Here is a 17820-nt window from a genome sequence, read left to right as displayed (position 1 = left end):
ATCAGTGTGTGAGGATGTCTGCTTCCCACACTCTGCCAACATCGCATCTTGCTCTGGAGACTTTCTGGTCTTTGTCAATCTGACAGGTGAGAAGTGACATCGCATTGTTGTATTTCAAACTTTTGGTTTTTGAAAATAATTTAAAATGTGAAACAGATTCGCGTATATAAATGCATATAAAAGTATGTAACACATATTTTAAATTTAAAGAACAATAAAGGAATCATCACCTAATTTAAGAAATACAGCATTGCCAGTGTGTTAGAAGCTCCCTGGCTATCCCTTTCCCCTCCTGGTCCTCTCTCCTCCCAGAGATAACCCCACTCCTGATTTAAGTTATAATCATTTCCTTGCTTTTCTTGAATTTTATCACCTATGATGCATCCCTCAGCAGCACAGTTTAGATTTCCCTCTTTGTAAACTCTGTATGAATTGAGCCATTTGGAGCTGTTCTTTGTGACCTGTTTCTTTATTCAATACTGTTTGTGAGATTTGTTCACGTTGATGAGTGTAACTGAGTTCATTAATTCCACTATATGAATGCAGCACAGTTTATTCATACATTCTACTTTGATGAATGATTGGGTTGCTTCCCGACTGAATGCTGTTATAAATATTTTATACATTTCTCCTGATACATATGTGTATTCCCAATTGTCCTGGTTGTGTTTACAACTCATCCTTTCTTCATGATCTGCACTACGATCTCTGTCGTACATCAAATCTCCAGACCTGAATGGGTCTGGTTCTGGGATCTCTATTCTTTTCTATTTGTTTATTTGTCTATTCCTGTGTCAATGCTACACTGCCCTAATCAATATTGCTTTTAGTATGTTTTGATTTCTTATAGGGTAAGTCCCTTTTTCCCCACCCAATACTTCTTCAAATGTGTCGTGGCTGTTCTTGATCCTTTGTTCTTCCACATAAGTTATGGAACCAGCTTCTTAAATTCTACAATAATTATTTTGGAGATTTAACAATTGGGATTACATTGAATTTATAGATCAATTTGAGGAGGACCAACATCTCTACAATACTGAGTTTTTCCACCCATGGATTGGAAATATTTCTCTCTTTATTTTATCATCATTCAAAATATTTTATAATTTATAATTTTATACATAAAGATGTTGGAGCTCTTTTGCCGAATTTACCCCTATATGGTGGTATTTATTTATTTATTTTATTGAGGTCATATTGGCTTATAATATTGTACAAATTTGAGGTGTATATTATTATATTTCAGTTTGTGTATGGACTGCATCATGTTCACCACCAATAGGCTAGTTTTCATCAGTCAGCATACGCGTGTGTCCCTTTATCCCTCTCGCCCTCCCCTAACTCCCTCCTCTTCTGGTGACCGCTAATCTGTTCTCCTTATCTATGTGTTTGCTTACCTTCCATATATGAATGAAATCACACCATATTTATCCTTCTCTGTCTCACTTACTGCACTTAATACCCTCAAGACCCATCCATGTTGTTGCAAATGGCACAATTTTGTCTTTTTTATGACTGAATAGTATTCCATTGTGTGTGTGTATGTGTGTGTGTATCACTCTATTCGTATATATAAATATCACTCTATTCATTCAACCATTGATTAACACCTGGTTACTTCTGCATCTTGGCTATTGTGAATAACGCTGTGATGAACATGGGGATGCATACATCTCTTTGAAGTGGTGATTTCATGTTCTTTGGATAAATATCCAATGGTGAGATAGCTGGACCATATGGTATTTATGTATATATATTTACGTATTTATAAATAAATATAAATACTATTTATATTAGTATTATATTATAAATTATATTTATACTTATATTATAAGTAATATAAAATATATTTTATATTTAAGTATATAAACATAGATTTATATTTCTTGGTATCTTTAAAAATATTTCATAATCTGTTGCTGGAATATAGAAATGCAATAGATTTTTTTTGTATATTTATTTAGTGTCTAGCGACCTTGCTAAACTCTCTTTTTAGTACTTATGTTTCAAATTATTTTAGATTATCTACACAGTAAGCAATAATAATATCTGTGAATAATGACAGTTTTTTTCTTCACTCAAAAATATTAGACTGGTTGCCTCTTTTCCTTGCCCTACTGCATTGGCTGGGACCTCAAGTTCAATGCTGCAAGTTTTTATCATGAATGGGTGTTGGTTTTGAAATGCTTTTCCTGCTTGACTTGATACAATCATGTGATTTTTTTCTTTTAGCCTGTTAATATGGTGGCTTGCATTGACTAATCTTTGAATATTGAACCAGCCTTGCATTCAATCTCCCAGGTTGATGAAGTCATCCAGAATTGTAATTGGAGACACATTGTTGCTTTGTTGTCACTGTTTACCTCTATGTGTTTCCTAGTAATTCCTCCATAAATTAATCAATACAAATTTGGTATCAAGAATTAATTAGAATTTATTGGTCTTATGCACTTCATTGTTCTCCACTGTCTCTTATATACCATATCTATTACAATTTTTCAATTATTTATTTATTTTAAGTTTTTTTTTTTTTTTTTTGGTGAGGAAGATTGGCCCTGAGCTAGCTATCTGTTGCCAATATTCCTCTTTTTTCTTTCTCCTAAAGCCCCAGTACACAGTTGTGTATCCTAGTGGTAGGTCATTCTAGTTCTTCCTTGTGGGACACCACCACAGCATGGCTTGATGAGCGGTGTGTAGGTCCACGTCCAGAATCCGAACTGGCAAACCCCTGGCCGGTGAAGCAGAGCACGTGAACTTAACCACTCAGCCATGGGGCTGGCCCCCAATTATTTATTTTTAACTATTTTGTGGAAGAATTTTCTAAAAAAGATTTCCTTTTCAGAAAAAGATTATAGGCATGTGTGCTTTCTGTGTTTGCACATGACAGCGTGTCTTTATTTTTTTTTATTGAGTTAATGATAGGTTACAATCTTGTGAAATTTCAGTTGTACATTATTGTCTGTCATTCGTGTTGTATGTGCACCCCTTCACCCTTTGTGCCCACCCCCCACCCCACCTTTCCCCTCGTAGCCACTAATCTGTTCTTTGTCCACATGTTTAAATTCCTCATATGAGTGGAGTCATACAGAGATTGTCCTTCTCTATCTGGCTTATTTCACTTAACGTAATTCCCTCAAGGTCCATCCATGTTGTTGCAAATGGGACGATTTTGTTCTTTTTTATGGCTGAGTAGTTTTCCATTGTATATATGTACCACATCTTCTTTATCCAATCATCTGTTGATGGGCACTTAGGTTGCTTCCACATCTTGGCTATTGTAAATAATGCTGCAATGAACATTGGGGTGCATGGGACATTTGGAATTGCTGATTTCAGGTTCTTTGGATAGATACCCAATAGCTGGGTCATATGGTATTTCTATTTTTTAATTTTTTGAGGAATCTCCATACTGTTTTCCATAGTGGCTGCACCAGTTTGCATTCCCACCAGCAGTGGATGAGGGTTCCTTTTTCTCCACAACCTCTCCAACATTTGTTACTATTTGTTTTGGTTATTTTTGTCATTCTAATGGGTGTAAGGTGATATCTTAGTGTAGTTTTGATTTGCATTTCCCTGATGCACAGCGATGATGAACATCTTTTCATGTGCCTTTTGGCCATCCGTAGATTTTCATTGGAGAAATGTCTGTTCATGTCTCCTGCCCATTTTTTGATTGGGTTGTTTGATTTTTTGTTGTTGAGTTGTGAGAGTTCTTTATATATTATGGATATTAAGCCTTTGTCAGATGTATTACTTGCAAATATTTTTTCCCAGTTAGTGGGTTGTGTTTTTGTTTCAATCCTGTTTTCCTTTGCCTTGAAGAAGCTCTTTAATCTGATGAAGTCCCATTTGTTTATTCTTTCTATTGTTTCCCTTGTCTGAGAAGACATGGTGTCTGAAAAGATCCTTTTAATATTGATGTCAAAGAGTGTACTGCCTACATTTTCTTCTAGAAGCCTTATGGTTTCAGGTCTCACCTTTAGGTCTTTGATCCATTTTGAGTTTATTTTTGTGAATGGTGAAAAAGAATGGTCAATTTTCATTCTTTTCCATGTGGCTGTCTAGTTTTCCCAGCACCATTTGTTGAAGAGACTTTCTTTTCTCCATTGTAGGCCCTCAGCTCCTTTGTCGAAGATTAGCTGTCCATAGATGTGTGGTTTTACTTCTGGGCTTTCAATTCTGTTCCATTGATCTGTGCACCTGTTTTTGTGCCAGAACCATGCTGTTTTGATTACTGTAGCTTTGTAGTATGTTTTGAAGTCAGGGATTGCGATGCCTCCAGCTGTGTTCTTTTTTCTCAGGATTGCTTTAGCAATTCGGGGTCTTTGGTTGCCCCATATGAATTTTAGGATTCTTTGTTTGTTTCTGTAAAGAATGTCATTGGGATTCTCATTGGGATGGTAGTGAATCTGTAGATTGCTTTAGGTAGAATGGACATTTTAACTATGTTTATTCTTCCAATCCATGTACATGAATGTCTTTCTATCTCTTTATGTCGTCATCCATTTCTTTCAGAAAAACCTTGTAATTTTCGTTGTGTAAGTCTTTCACTTCCTTAGTTAAATTCACCCCAAGGTATTTTATTCTTTTTGTTGTGATTGTGAATGTTATTGTGTTCTTGAGCTCTTTTTCTGTTAGTTCCTTATTAGAGTATAGAAATGCTACTGATTTATGTAAATTGATTTTATACTGCAACTTTGCTGTGGTTGTTGATCACTTCTAAAAGTTTTCCAGTGGATTCTTTGGGGTTTTCTATATATAAGACCATGTTGTCTGAAAATAGCGAGGCTTTCACTTCTTCCTTCCCTATTTGGATTCCTTTTATTCCTTTTTCTTGCCTAATTTCTCTGGCCAAAACCTCCAGCACTATGTTAAATAAGAGTGATGATAGTGGGCATCCTTGTCTCTTTCCTGTTTTCAGGGGGATGGTGCTCAGTTTTGCCCATTGAGTACGATGTTGGCTGTGGGTTTGTCATATATGGCCTTTATTATGTTGAGGTAGTTCCCTTCTATGCCCATTTTGTTCATAAGTGGCTGTTGGATGTTGTCAAATGCTTTCTCTGCATCTATTGAGATGATCACGTGGTTTTCATTCCTCAGCTTGTTGATGTGGTGTATCACATTGATTGATTTGCGGATGTTGAACCATCCCTGTTTCCCTGCTATGAATCCCACCTGATCATGATGTATGATCCTTTGGATGAATTGCTGAATTCGAGTCGCCAAAATTTTGTTGAGAATTTTTGCATCTATGTTCATCAGCGATATTGGCCTGTAGTTCTCCTTTTTCGTGCTGTCCTTGTCAGGCTTTGGTATCAGCGTGATGTTGGCCTTGTAGAATGTGTTAGGAAGTGTTCTATCCTCCCTATTTTTGGGAATAGCTTGAAAAGGATAAGTATTAAATCCTCTCTGAAATTTGGTAGAATTCCCCAGGAAAGCCATCTGGTCCTGTGGTTTTATTCTTTGGGATGCTTTTGATTGCTATTTCAATCTTTTTCCTTGTGATTGGTCTGTTCAAATTGTCTGCTTCTTCTTGACTAAGCTTTGGGAGATTTAGGAGTCAAAGAATTTATCCATTTCCTCTAGGTTATCCATTTTGCTGGTATATGGTTTTTTGTAGCATACTCTTATGATCCATTGTATTTCTGCAGAGTCTCTTGTTATTTCTCCTCTTTCATTTCTGACTTTGTTTATTTGAGCTGTCTCTCTTTTTTTTCTTTGTAAGTCTGGCTAGGGGTTTGTCAATTTTATTTATCTTCTCAAAGAACCAGCTCTTTGTTTCATTGATCCTTTCTACTGCCTTTTTTGTTTCAATAGCATTTATTTCTGCTCTGATTTTTATTATTCCTCTCCTTCTGCTGACTTTAGCCTTTGTTTGTTCTTTTTTCTCTAATTCAGTTAGGTGTAGCTTAAGATTGCTTATTTGGGATTTTTCTTGTTTGTTAAGATGTGCCTGTGTTGTGATGAATTTTCCTCTTAATTCAGCTTTTGCTGTATCCCATATGAGTTGGTATGGCATGTTATCATTTTCATTTGTCTCCAGGTATTTTTTTATTTGTTTTTTAATTTCTTCAATGATCCATTGCTTGTCCAATAGCATATTGTTTAGTCTCCACATCCTTGTGCCTTTCTCAGCTTTTTTCTTGTAATTAACTTCTAGCTTTATAGCATTATGATCAGAGAAGATGCTTGTTATTATTTCAATTTTTTTTAAATTTGTAGGGGCTTGTCTTGTTTCCCAACATATGGTCTATCCTTGAGAATGTTCCATGCGTGCTTGAGAAGAACGTGTATTCTGCTGTTTTTGGATGGAGTGTTTTATATATGTCTATTAAGTCCAACTGTTTTAGCTTTTTGTTTAGCTCCACTGGTTCTTTGTTGATTTTCTGTCTGGATGATCCATCCATTGATGTGAGTCGGGTGTTGAGGTCCCCTCCTATTATTGTTTTATTTTTGATATCTACTTTTAGGTTTGTTAATAGTTGCTTTATGAACTTTGGTGCTCCTGCGTTGGTGCATAGATATTTATAAGCGTTATTTCTTCTTGATGAAGTCTCCCTTTGATCATTATATATTGGCCCTCTATGTCTCTCTTTACCTGCCTTATCTTGAAGTCTGTTTTGTCTGATCTAAGTATTGCAACACCTGCTTTCTTTTGTTTGCTATGAGCTTGGAGTATTGTCTTCTACCCCTTCACTCTGAGCCTGTGTTTGTCCTTGGAGCTGAGGTGTGTTTCCTGGAGGCAACAAATTGTTGGATCTTGTTCTTTAATCCATTTTGCCACTCTGTGTCTTTTTATTGGAGAGTTCAATCCGTTTACATTGAGGGTGAGTATTGATGCATGAGGGCTTAATGCTGTCATTCTGTTGCTCGTTATCCAGTTTTCCTGTGTTTCCTTTGTTTCTCGTCCTGTGTGTTTTGGTCTACCCATTGACTTCTGCAATTTCTTGTGCTGGGTTTCTTAGATTTTTCCTTATTTATGTTTTGTGTCTCTGTTCTGTCTTTTAGTTTAGTGGCTACCCTGAAGTTTGTATTCAGAATCTCATGTATAACAATAGTCCATTTTCTGGTGGCCTCTTACTTCCTTAGCCTAGACTGTTTCAGTCCATTTCCTCTTCTCCTCCTAAATTATTATTTTCATCTCTTATTCCAGCTTGTGTTGTGAGTTTGTGGTTGGAGTGATAAGATTGTCTTTGCTTTGGTGATTTACTTCCCTTTATCTTAATGCTATAGTTGAATATTTGCTATTCTATTCCAATTCTATCTATTTGTCTCCCTAATCTGTGTTTTGTGACCCCTTTCTCCATTTTTTTTTCTTTTTTCAGGTATGAGAGCCTTCTTGAGGACTTCTTGTAGTGGAGGTCTTGTGACTATGAAGTCCCTTAGCTTTTGTTTGTCTGGAAAAGATTTAATTTCTCCCGCGTATCTGAAGGATATTTTTGCTGGATAGAGTATTCTTGGCTGAAGATTTTTATCCTTTAAAGTTTTGAATATGTCACTCCAATCTCTCCTAGCTTGTAAGTTTCTGTAGAGAAATCCACTGAAAGTCTGATAGGGGTTCCTTTGTAGGTTATTTTCTTCTGTCTTGCTGCCCTGAGTATTCTTTCTTTGTCATTCATTTTTGCCATTTTTACTACTATATGCCTTGCAGTAGGTCTTTTTACATTGACAAATCTAGGAGATCTGAAAGCTTCCTCCACACACATTTCTCTTTCAATTCCTAGATTTGGGAAGTTGTCTTCTAAGATTTCGTTGAACACACTTTCTGCTCCATTTTCCTTTTCCACGCCTTCAGGAATTCCAATTATTCTTAAGTTGCATTTTCTAATTGAGTCAGCTATTTCTCTGAGATTTTCTTCAGTTTTTTTAATCCTTAGTTCTCTTCTTCCTCTGTTTGGAGCCATTCAGCCTGTGTATCTTCAATTATGCTAATTTGCTCCTCTATGGTGTCTACACGGGCATTCAGAGAGTCTGTATTCTGTTTTATCTGGTCCATTGTATTTTTCATCTCTAGTATTTCTGATTGATTCTTCTTTATAGTTTCAATCTCTTTTGTGAAGTAACTCCTGAACTCGTTGAGTTGTTTCTCCATATTTCCCTTTACCTCACTGAGTATTTTGATGATAGCTATTTTGAACTCATCTTCACTTAGTTTACTTATTTCCAAGTCCTCAGGACATACTTCTGTATTTTTATTGTTTTCCTTCTGGTCTGGAGCTTTTACAAATTGCTGGACGCAAGGTTTTTGTGCATGATGCTATTATTTGGTTGCAGTTACAGCCTGTCGCCACTAGATGGGGGTCCTGAGCTGCGCGTTCTGAGCCCTCCGCCTTCAGCCACGATTGTGGGCACAGCTGGTTTAGGGGAGGAGGGGCCCTTTCTCTCCCTCGCAGACCTGGATTCAGATCAGCTCTCGCTCTCTGGTCTCCTGGGGCCCTGGCTTGCTGGGGTTCCCCAACACAAAAGCTTTCCCCTGTTATAGGGTTTCCACTGCTCAGGAGGTGGGAGTCCTAAACGATCCTCCGACGCGCGGCCCCTCCCCCACTCCTCCTGCACCCATGCAGCGATCCCAGTCTCTAGGGGAGGGAGCGAGGTTCTCTCTTATCCCATTCCAGCTCCTCCAAGGCTGGCTCCAGCCTCTCTGCCCTCTGTTGTTTGGCTGCTGTGGGTCTCTGACGATTTCTGTTATTAGGATTTTTTTTTTGGTTGGAAAGCAGTTGCTCTTTTTGGTTGTAATTTGGAGGGGAGAGCATCCTGGGTGAGCTCACGCTGCCATGTTGCTGACATCACTCTCAACAGCGAGTGTCTTTTTAACTCATGTCTGTGCCGTGGTCAGGGGCATGTAGAATTCTGGACTCACAACCCATTTCCCTCAGAACTCTGTAAAGCTTGTTCCACTGACTTCCACATGGAGGCTGCAGAGCAGAGGCCAGTGGCAGTCAGGTTCTCATTCTTTGTGAGGAAATATGCTTTTCTTCTGTGGAAAAGTCCATGGAATTGTTGTGGCATATATGGGAATGAAAAGTTATCCTTGGATCTACATAGTGGTGTCTTTTGCCACAATTCTCACCTGATGATTGATGAATCTTTTACAAATGAAATATCTAAAACTTATGTTCTGTGAAATGGGATTTTTTTCCTTTTTTCATTATTATTCGCCTTTCACCTTCTCTGTTGTCTCTTCACGAATTCCTTGATGGATCCCCTAGTCTATCTTTCATGTCTCAAATAACTTAAACCTCTTTGTCTTTTTTTTTTCCTCTGAAGTTTGGGAGAGCAATTTAAGTTATTTTTAATTTAAAAATTCCTTCTTACACGTTGTTCTATCTACTTTTAAATACTTTCTACTGAATTTTATTTGATCAATAATGTGGATTTTTTCCCCTAAGAAAATGTTCTTATCTCCCAGTCTTTTTTCCCCTCGCTTCTTTTTATAGACTGTTATTGTTTTATTGATTTGATAGGCTATTGAATTCCACTGAAAATACTGCTAAGAATGTTCTTTAGCATTTTCACCATGTTCCAGCAATAACTGCTTTTCAGCAAAGGCTGTTTGTTTCCTCTCTATGGAATTAAAAGTTCAGGTCAATATGAGACATTTTCTATTCTGCTCATTCTCTCACCTGGATTTCTAGATTGATTACTACTAGGAGCTGGCCTGACATTCCTCACCAGTGTGATTCTTAGATGTCTCCTGGTGAACATCACCTCCTTCTCCCTCTGACTACTGTGTAGCTTTGAGGATTCTTAGGCAGAGAAGCAAGAGACGGCATCCAGGCTGCATGCCTGGTTCTACCCAGCAGATGAATAACATTTTCAAAAAGGGGAAAAAAAAGTCCTGAGCCTTTGGTGCGTGCATCAGTTTTGCCACATCTTCCTCACTCTCTACTCTGCTCTAAGGGCATGAATGATTTTCTGGTGAGGACCTCAATTAAGCACAAGGGAAAGAGGTTAATTATGGTAACATAGGGAACAATTCAGGAAATAGTTTTAAAAATTAATATGACAATAAAAAAAGAATTAATACAACAATAAGAGAAAGAAACAATGAGGATAAAAATAAAAATATTACTGTTACTTAATATAGAGTAGAAAGAATTGAAAGATAACATAAAAGTAGGGACCCGTTCAAATATGTTCAAAGAGCAACTGAATTACAGACCTACAGACTAGAGCTTTTCATTACTTAAACAATGAAACTTGAAGAGTTACTTTCCCTGACACCAATTTATTCAGTATCCATCACAGAGAATGAGAACTATAGGGCTAAGTGAACAGATCTGCAATTCTTCTGTGGAATTTCTTATAGAACGAGGTGGAAAAAGTCCCATTAAATACTTCCTATTCACACAGAGCCCTTCTGTGTAAGAGGCTTATATATAATTAGATTTACCTGTGTAAACTTTGATGAAGTTGTCCCTTCATCTTATTCTCTGAGACTCTCAGATGAGAGCAACAAGGGAGCATAGAACCATTAGTACCTCTCCACCACCACTGGGCGAAGCATTTCCAAAATACCAGTTTCCTCACAGTGGCCTTCACATGCTTGTTCCTTAGGCTGTACATGATGGGACTGAGCATGGGGGTCACCACCCAGTAGAAGAGGGAAGTCAGCTTTTCTGAAGTATCTTCTTTGTCTGTCCCCAGCGGGTCCTTGGACTTGGGCTTCCCGTACGTGAAAAGGATGGTCCCATAGAAGACGACCACAACTGTGAGGTGGAAAGAGCAGGTGGAGAAGGCCTTTTTCCTTCCCTCAGCTGAGGGGATCCTCAGGATGGTAGCAATGATGAACACAAAAGAGAAAGAGATGAACACAACTAGGACCCCTAGGAAGATCACACTGGCCACCGCCATACTGATCACATTGATGGAGATGTCAGCACAGGCCAACTTCAGGACAGCCAGGATCTCACAGGTGAAGTGGTTGATGACGTTGTTCCCACAGAAGGGCAGCTTCATTGCAAGGGATGTTTGAACCATGGAAGCAGCACTTCCAGCTGCCCAGGAGCTGGCAGCCATGGGCACGTAGGCAGCCTTGTTCATGACCACGGGGTATCTAAGGGTATTGCAGATGGCCACATAGCGATCCAATGCCATCATGCCCACCAGCGCACATTCTGTGGCTCCCATGGCAAAAGAGAGAAACATTTGCATGGCACAGGCTGAGAAGGAGATGGTTTTCCCAGGGGTCAGGAAGCTGTTGAGAATGAGGGGGACCAAGGAGGTTGTGTAGCAGATGTCCAGGAAGGAGAGGTTTCCCAGACAGATGTATATGGACGTGTGTGTGTGGGAGTCCAGGGTGGTCACCGTATGAGGACCCCATTGCCCAGGAGGACCACCAGGTACATCAGCAGGATGAGCACAGGGAATGTTTTCTCCAGCATTGGGTGGTCTGAGAGGCCCAGGAGAATGAACCCCACCATGGAGGAGGTCTGATTGGACCCATCCATGGTGCATCTGCTCTGTCACCTGTGGGAACTCAGACAGCCAACTTCATGATTCTCTGATGCCTTATGTGGCAAGAAAGCCAGTGAGGAAACTCGCTTTGCTGAGCAAGTGGAGAACGGCTCTGGCAATCTGGGGGCTGTCTGTGTTGTTCTGAGTAAAATGCAGAGAATTCAATCAAAATCTACTTTGTCATGTTTGGCTGCCTGTAGAGATGTTTGAAACATCACCTGACTGGATTTGATTTTCCTAATCACGTTCAAGATAGACGTCATACATTTACTTCGAGTTATACCACGTGTTGCTGATTCACTTTAATCAATTTTGTGAGCAGTGCTGTACTCCATTTGTATGTTTTCCCCCCTTTGGGGCATAGAACTACCGGAAATAACTAATCTTCTTCACCCTCAATTCCTGGCCATTCCCCTCTCCAAGCACTGTGGGATTCTACCTTCCTCCTCTTTACGATCCTCTCTGACAATCCACAGGCCCCTGGGCTGGTCATTCATTCACTCCTTCACTCACCTGCCAGTCTCCTCCAGAGCACTAAGCAAAGAACTGGCCTTGCCGGTCACTCGGTGCATGGGAATCACTCAATCCCTCTTCCTCTCTGGGCCTCCGTTTCCTAATACTCACTCTGGAATGGATTATTTTTGGAGGTCTTCCATCCTAGGGACTAACTGATCTCATGAATTTCTTGCTCTTGAACTTTGTGTCTCACCACAGAAAGGTCCGTTTCCCTTTCCTCCAAATTCTCCCCAGGCCAGAGTCAGAAGGGATGAAGCTGGAATGTGGCTGGGCCCACAGGAATTTACATATTCCTTTAAAAGTGCTCTCTTACATCTTTCATAAAAAAATCACCTCTCTGTGGTCTGGGAATAGTCCAGAGGCCGAAAGTAGCCAATCTGATCTGAAAGTGGCGGCCAGCGGAGTTAGCACCTGAAACAGGTGAAAGCTAAGCTTTCTTGTCTTCGTTCTGTGTCTGGGTAAAATCCACAAAGGACTGTCTGTTGTACAGATGAAGCCATTTAAATCCCACCATGCCACTGGGGTTATTCCAGTCCCTGAAGGAATTTAAACTTTAGAAATTGAAGTGACAACATTTAGAAACTTTTTATACATCTGGGATTATGTCCCCAGGATCCAGTTATTCTGAGGTCCTTCCAGAAGCATCCCTCCCTTCCATCTCTTTGTACCATCTGCTGGCTATTGGAAAGCAGCCGAGAGGGAGAGTCGTCCCGGCCCAGCCAGAACTAACGCGAACCCCCGACTGGTGAGAACTCTCAGCAGAACCCACGATAGGCCCGGCCAAACGTGAAACCCACTGCTCAGGACGCGTGCCTGCAGCTCAGTACCCCTGGCCATTTCCAACCAGGACCTCAGGGTTAGAAAAAAGCAGGTGTCCTAGAAGGTCCCCTATTCTGTGTCCCATCAAATAGATTCTGAGCTCCTACCCTAGGCCAGGTCTTTAAAAGGCATTGGGAGAGTCATAAATGAATCTGGTCCTGCCTCCTGCCATGAGAGTTTCACAGGTTTAGCAGCCATGGGCTTGAAAAAGGACTGTTGATCACAGAAGTGATGTCCTGTTGTTTGAAGTCGTTCTTACGTGTGTGTGTTGAGTGCCCTGTATCTGTGCTTCTGTGAGAGCACGGCTGCTTTATCAGTGGGATCTGGTAACCTCTACTTCTAGGATCCAAACTGAGAGCTGTGACCGCCCAGGCAGCAGCCTGACCGCTGTTTTCTGACACGCTATGGTTTCTTAACCACATTCTAGCTTTCTCCTTCTCATCTAATACTAATACTGGGGATGGTGGTTGGCGCATGTATAGAGCCCTCATTCCACAGATATCTTTGGTGTACCAGAGGAGCTTGCCCAGTGCCAGGAACAAATACAAGACTCAGGCGATTCCTCCCACTTCCTCCACAAATGAAACATACTTGCCTTGTGCACTGGCTTCTAAAAATATTACGATCAAATATATGCCATATTTATGGTCATAAATCACTATGCCTCGCATTGATTTTTTTCTTTCTGTGAAATATACATACAAAACAGTGTAAAAAGTAAATGTGTAATATTTAAGTAAAAATAATAAAATATGGACAATGTACCCCCACAAGGTTGAGAAATCAGAATACTCCAGTACCTTAGAAGCACCTCATACTTCTCTCCCCAATTATAGTCCCTTTTTCCCTCTCTTCCAGAAATGCACATTATTCTGACTTTCATGGAAATCCTTTTAACCTAAGCAGAATCTTAACAATCCCCACCTCACTCCATGATTCCAGTCCTGTGGTGATTCTGTCAAACACTAACCTAGGTGCTGCTGTGAAGGGATTTTTCAATGTAATCAAAGTCTCCAGTCAGTTGACCTTAAGATTAGAAGATTATCCAGGTGGGCCTGACCCAATCAGGTTAGCCCTTTAAAAGCAGAGTTTTCTCAGGCTGGTAGCAGAAGGAGAAGTCAGATTCTAAGCATGGGAAGGATTCCATGGATGGAGGGCGCCACAAACAAGCATCAGAGAACTGCCACAAGAAGCCTAGAACTACCCTTGCCAACAGCCAGCAAGGAAACTGGGACCATAGTCCGTCCTACCACCCCAGGGAACTGAATTCCCCCAACAAGCCGAATGAGCTTGGAAGTGGATTTTTTCTCAGAGCCAAGGCAACCCAGACTTCTCACTTACAGAACTGAAACTGGGTATTGTTTTAAGCCATTAATTTTGGGGTAGTTTGTAACATAGCAATAGAAAACAAAAATACATTCTATTGGTTTCCTTCACAGTTTTACCACCACCTATAAATGTATCAGTGTCCAATGCATTGCTCCATCTTGAAAAACTGAATAACAATTACAAACCTAGCTTTTCAAAGAAAGGGGAAATTTTCCATTATTTGGGGGAAGACATCTGAGAATATAAGCTGATGGTTTTAATAGCCTCTTCCGGGTCGGTCAGGCTGGGCTGTACCAGGTACCAGATATCTGGCAGAAATGCCATCAGAGAGAATGGGTTGCTTTATGTTTTCTGCTTCTAAGATCTCACTGTGGCCCACTTCCCACTCTTGGGAACAGGCCAAAGCAGAATATTTATGTGGGGTGAAATGAGTGTCCTCAACCAACCCAAGCAGCAAGGCATGGAGAGAGAAGAGGGAATTTTCTCAATGCATGGTCAAGATAAGGCAAGTACAGGAAGGACTGTCAGAGACTCAAACCAATGTTCCAGCTTGAAGGCAGTCAGGCAGGAGTGGTTCTCTCTTCCTCAGCCTTGTTGTTTTCAGGCCTTCAGCTGATTGGAGGAGGCCCACCTGCATTAGGAAGCAATCTGCTTTACGAAGTCTACAGATTCAAATATTAATCTCATCTAGAAAGACTCTCACAGCCACACCCAGAATAATATTTGACTGAACATCTAGGCACATAATGGCCCAGTCAAGTTGACACACAACGTTAACCACCACAGTGGGGTGTGGAATTCTAGGAACTTACTGGAAATCACCTTCCTTCTGAATTTGAAGGTACTGCTGATGTGAAGGCAGCAGCCATTCTGATTCTTGATCCTTTAGTAAAGGGAAACCTCATTTAAAATGGAGTCAGGAGGCCAGAAGGGGGACCTCTCATGCAGTACCACTTGAGGTTGGTTACAGGAAAGATGGTCAATTACAGGAAAGGTTGTCCATTACAGACCCCAACAGTAAAAGATGTACATTGAATGCCCAACAAGAACATGGCCACCCCAGCAACTCAGCCAATGAGAAACCGTCACTACCCTGAACCCTTGTTTTCCACCAATGGATTTTTGTTCCAAACAACCCCTCCCAACTTCTTCGTTTTTCTCTACAAAATGATATTCATCTGCTTTGCTTGCTGGACTTGCCTATGGCTTTGCTGTAGCCTGCTTGTGCTGAATTGCAATTCTTTTCTGTTCCTGAATAAACCCACCTTTCTGGTTAAAAAACTGGCTGTTTTATTTTTTAAGTTAACATAATTTGGTGTCAGAGAAGTGGAATCCAAAGAGGACCCCCAGCAACTCTGAGAATGGTGAGCAAACTGGTATCAGTACCCACACACAGAGCCCATTGAGGGCACTGCTTTCTGGCTGACTCACAGTGTGAAGGTAAGTTTTATCCTGGGTTTGAGCTCCACTCTCCAGGTTTTATTCGGGATCTGTTTTATTAAGGCTTCATCCTTTCTTTATAAAGGCCTTTGTCCTTTCTGCAATACTTGTTTGGCCTTTGGTCCAATTCTTTCTGGAATCAGGCTGTTCCTGTTGGAACTGTGTGCTTTTTGGGATCGGGCTGTTCCTATCATGGGCTGGTATTTGGTCTGCAGGCTGTTAAGGAATTTTTCTTTTGCTTAAGAAACAAAACAAAGCAAAACAAAAAACCTCTGAGAAATGGGATCCCAGTCATCTAAATGCTGTAAGGGTGTCCCCTGGCCAGTTTTATGTTTAAAAACTATGGTCCATCTTCTTACACATTTATAATTAAATGGACTGACTTAACCAAAACTAATTTAGATCACCTGCAGCTATTAGAGGGAACTTTTTAACTCCAAAAACTTACCTTTCTTAAAACTGAATTGGACAGCCATGGCTCTAAAATTGTCAAAACTGAATGGGATGCCTATTTTGAGGCTTCCAGTGTTAACAGGAGTCTAAAATTGCCTCTCTGCAAAGTACAATCTCTAAATTAACTGAGGCAAACAAACAAAGAAAGACACAAAGACTTATGAGGCCTCTCTTCCCCCTCCCCCCCAATTAAGAGCCCCACTTCTTGCACTGTCACTGGCGACTGCAAATTCTCTTGCCAGTGAATCAAGACTAATTTTCTTTTTGCTGTTGATGAAGACAAATTACCCAAAACTTACTGTGAGGACTTAGATTATGAGAATTTGCTAGACATTTTATAAAACTAAATCTGGATGTCAGCCCACCTCTGTAGTACACTCTTGGTTCCCTGCCTTTTTTTTTCTGTTCTGAGCCCTCCAATTTTATTGTGTACATTTGTTATGTATTTATGTTTGTCCTGTTCTAATATCTGTTTCTGTTTACTGAAGTTTCCTGGTAAATCATCCGTTCTGTTCAAAAAGAGGGAAAACACATGATTCGCACTGTTTTGGAACCGCTGTTGGAAAACAGGGTCCCTCACAGTTAAGGTGTTTTAGGGAGTCCAAAGGCAAGATAGGTTCCACCTGGTTTAGGACCAGGATCTTGTGCCTTTCTGAAAAAAAATAGGTAAACTTTTAAATAATTTGAAATTGTAATGGCCATTCTATGGAATCTTTGACTTAGATAAATTCACCTTAAAGGGCAACTTTAAAAGAGAGAAACTAGGGATGGTGTCAAGATGGTGGCATAGATGGATTCTGAACTCACCTCTTTCAGTGGACACAATGAATTTACAACTACTCTCAGGACAATTACTCCCGAGAGAGAACCGAAAGCTGGATTAAAAGCACTCCGACGAAAAGGGAGAGTGCTGATTGAGGTGGAAGAGGCAGAAATTCCTTTCTGGAGAGGAAAAAGCCACCTTCTAGTCACAGCACTTGACAGCCAGGGGCAATCTTAAGGTATGAAGCATTCCCTGGAGGAGTGGGAGAGCTTTGCCACAATAAATAGCTTTTGGACTCAGCTCAACTGAGATGAGTGTCATAATATCTGGTTTTGTCAGCTATTAACTACAATGGGGAATATGCCAAGAAAAGCTATCAGACATAAGGGAAAAAAGTACACTCTTAAAGGGCCCGTGTGCAAATTCACATGTTTGGGAAAGCAACCTAAAATCACCAGAAAGAAAGGTACACAGCTCTTTGATGAAAAGAGACTCACTTGATAGGCTCTGGGTGCATCTTGGTGAGAAGTGAGACCTCTCCAGGGACTGAGACATTGGTGCCAGCCATTATTGTGACCAAGTACAGGTATACTGACCCAGATGCTGGCAGACATCATTGGACTTCTTCCCTTGGCCAGTTAACCCAGGGTCTGCTCCACTCACTAGAGCACCAATTTAATCCAGCTCACTCAGGACAGGCAGCCCACCCTAGGGACAGGCCCCACACAACAGCAAGCCTTCAGGCTACTTGTGGGCCTGCAGAGGCTGGATGCCTAGAACCTCTGCAACTGAGTAAGTGGGTCTACCTTGGGAGGGCAGGGTGTGCATGAGGGGTGAGCCTGCACTGGTGGAGTGTGTGGGGCCTCTGCAGTGGAGTGACTGGGTCCACTTAAGTGGGTTGGGGTGTGTACACAGGGCAGGACTGTGTTGACAGAGTGTGTGGCCCTATGGGCAGTGGAGGCTGATGGCTGCAGCAGACTTGTGCTTCTCAAACAGCCACATAGGGGAACAACTCCACCTTCCAAAGCCTGAAACAATTGGAT

General features: G+C 40.7%; 1 pseudogene; it reads right to left on the bottom strand.

Annotated features, from left to right (window-relative positions):
* Positions 1-6143: 6143 nt before the first annotated feature.
* On the bottom strand, positions 6144-15668 carry LOC139046377 (olfactory receptor 13C7-like; annotated as a pseudogene).
* Positions 15669-17820: the final 2152 nt, after the last annotated feature.

This window comes from Equus asinus, chromosome 10 (assembly GCF_041296235.1).
Source record: "Equus asinus isolate D_3611 breed Donkey chromosome 10, EquAss-T2T_v2, whole genome shotgun sequence".
In the NCBI taxonomy this organism is placed as follows: domain Eukaryota; kingdom Metazoa; phylum Chordata; class Mammalia; order Perissodactyla; family Equidae; genus Equus; species Equus asinus.
The sequence above is the reverse complement of the archived record's forward strand: the minus strand, read 5'-3'. Positions and strand labels throughout refer to the sequence as shown.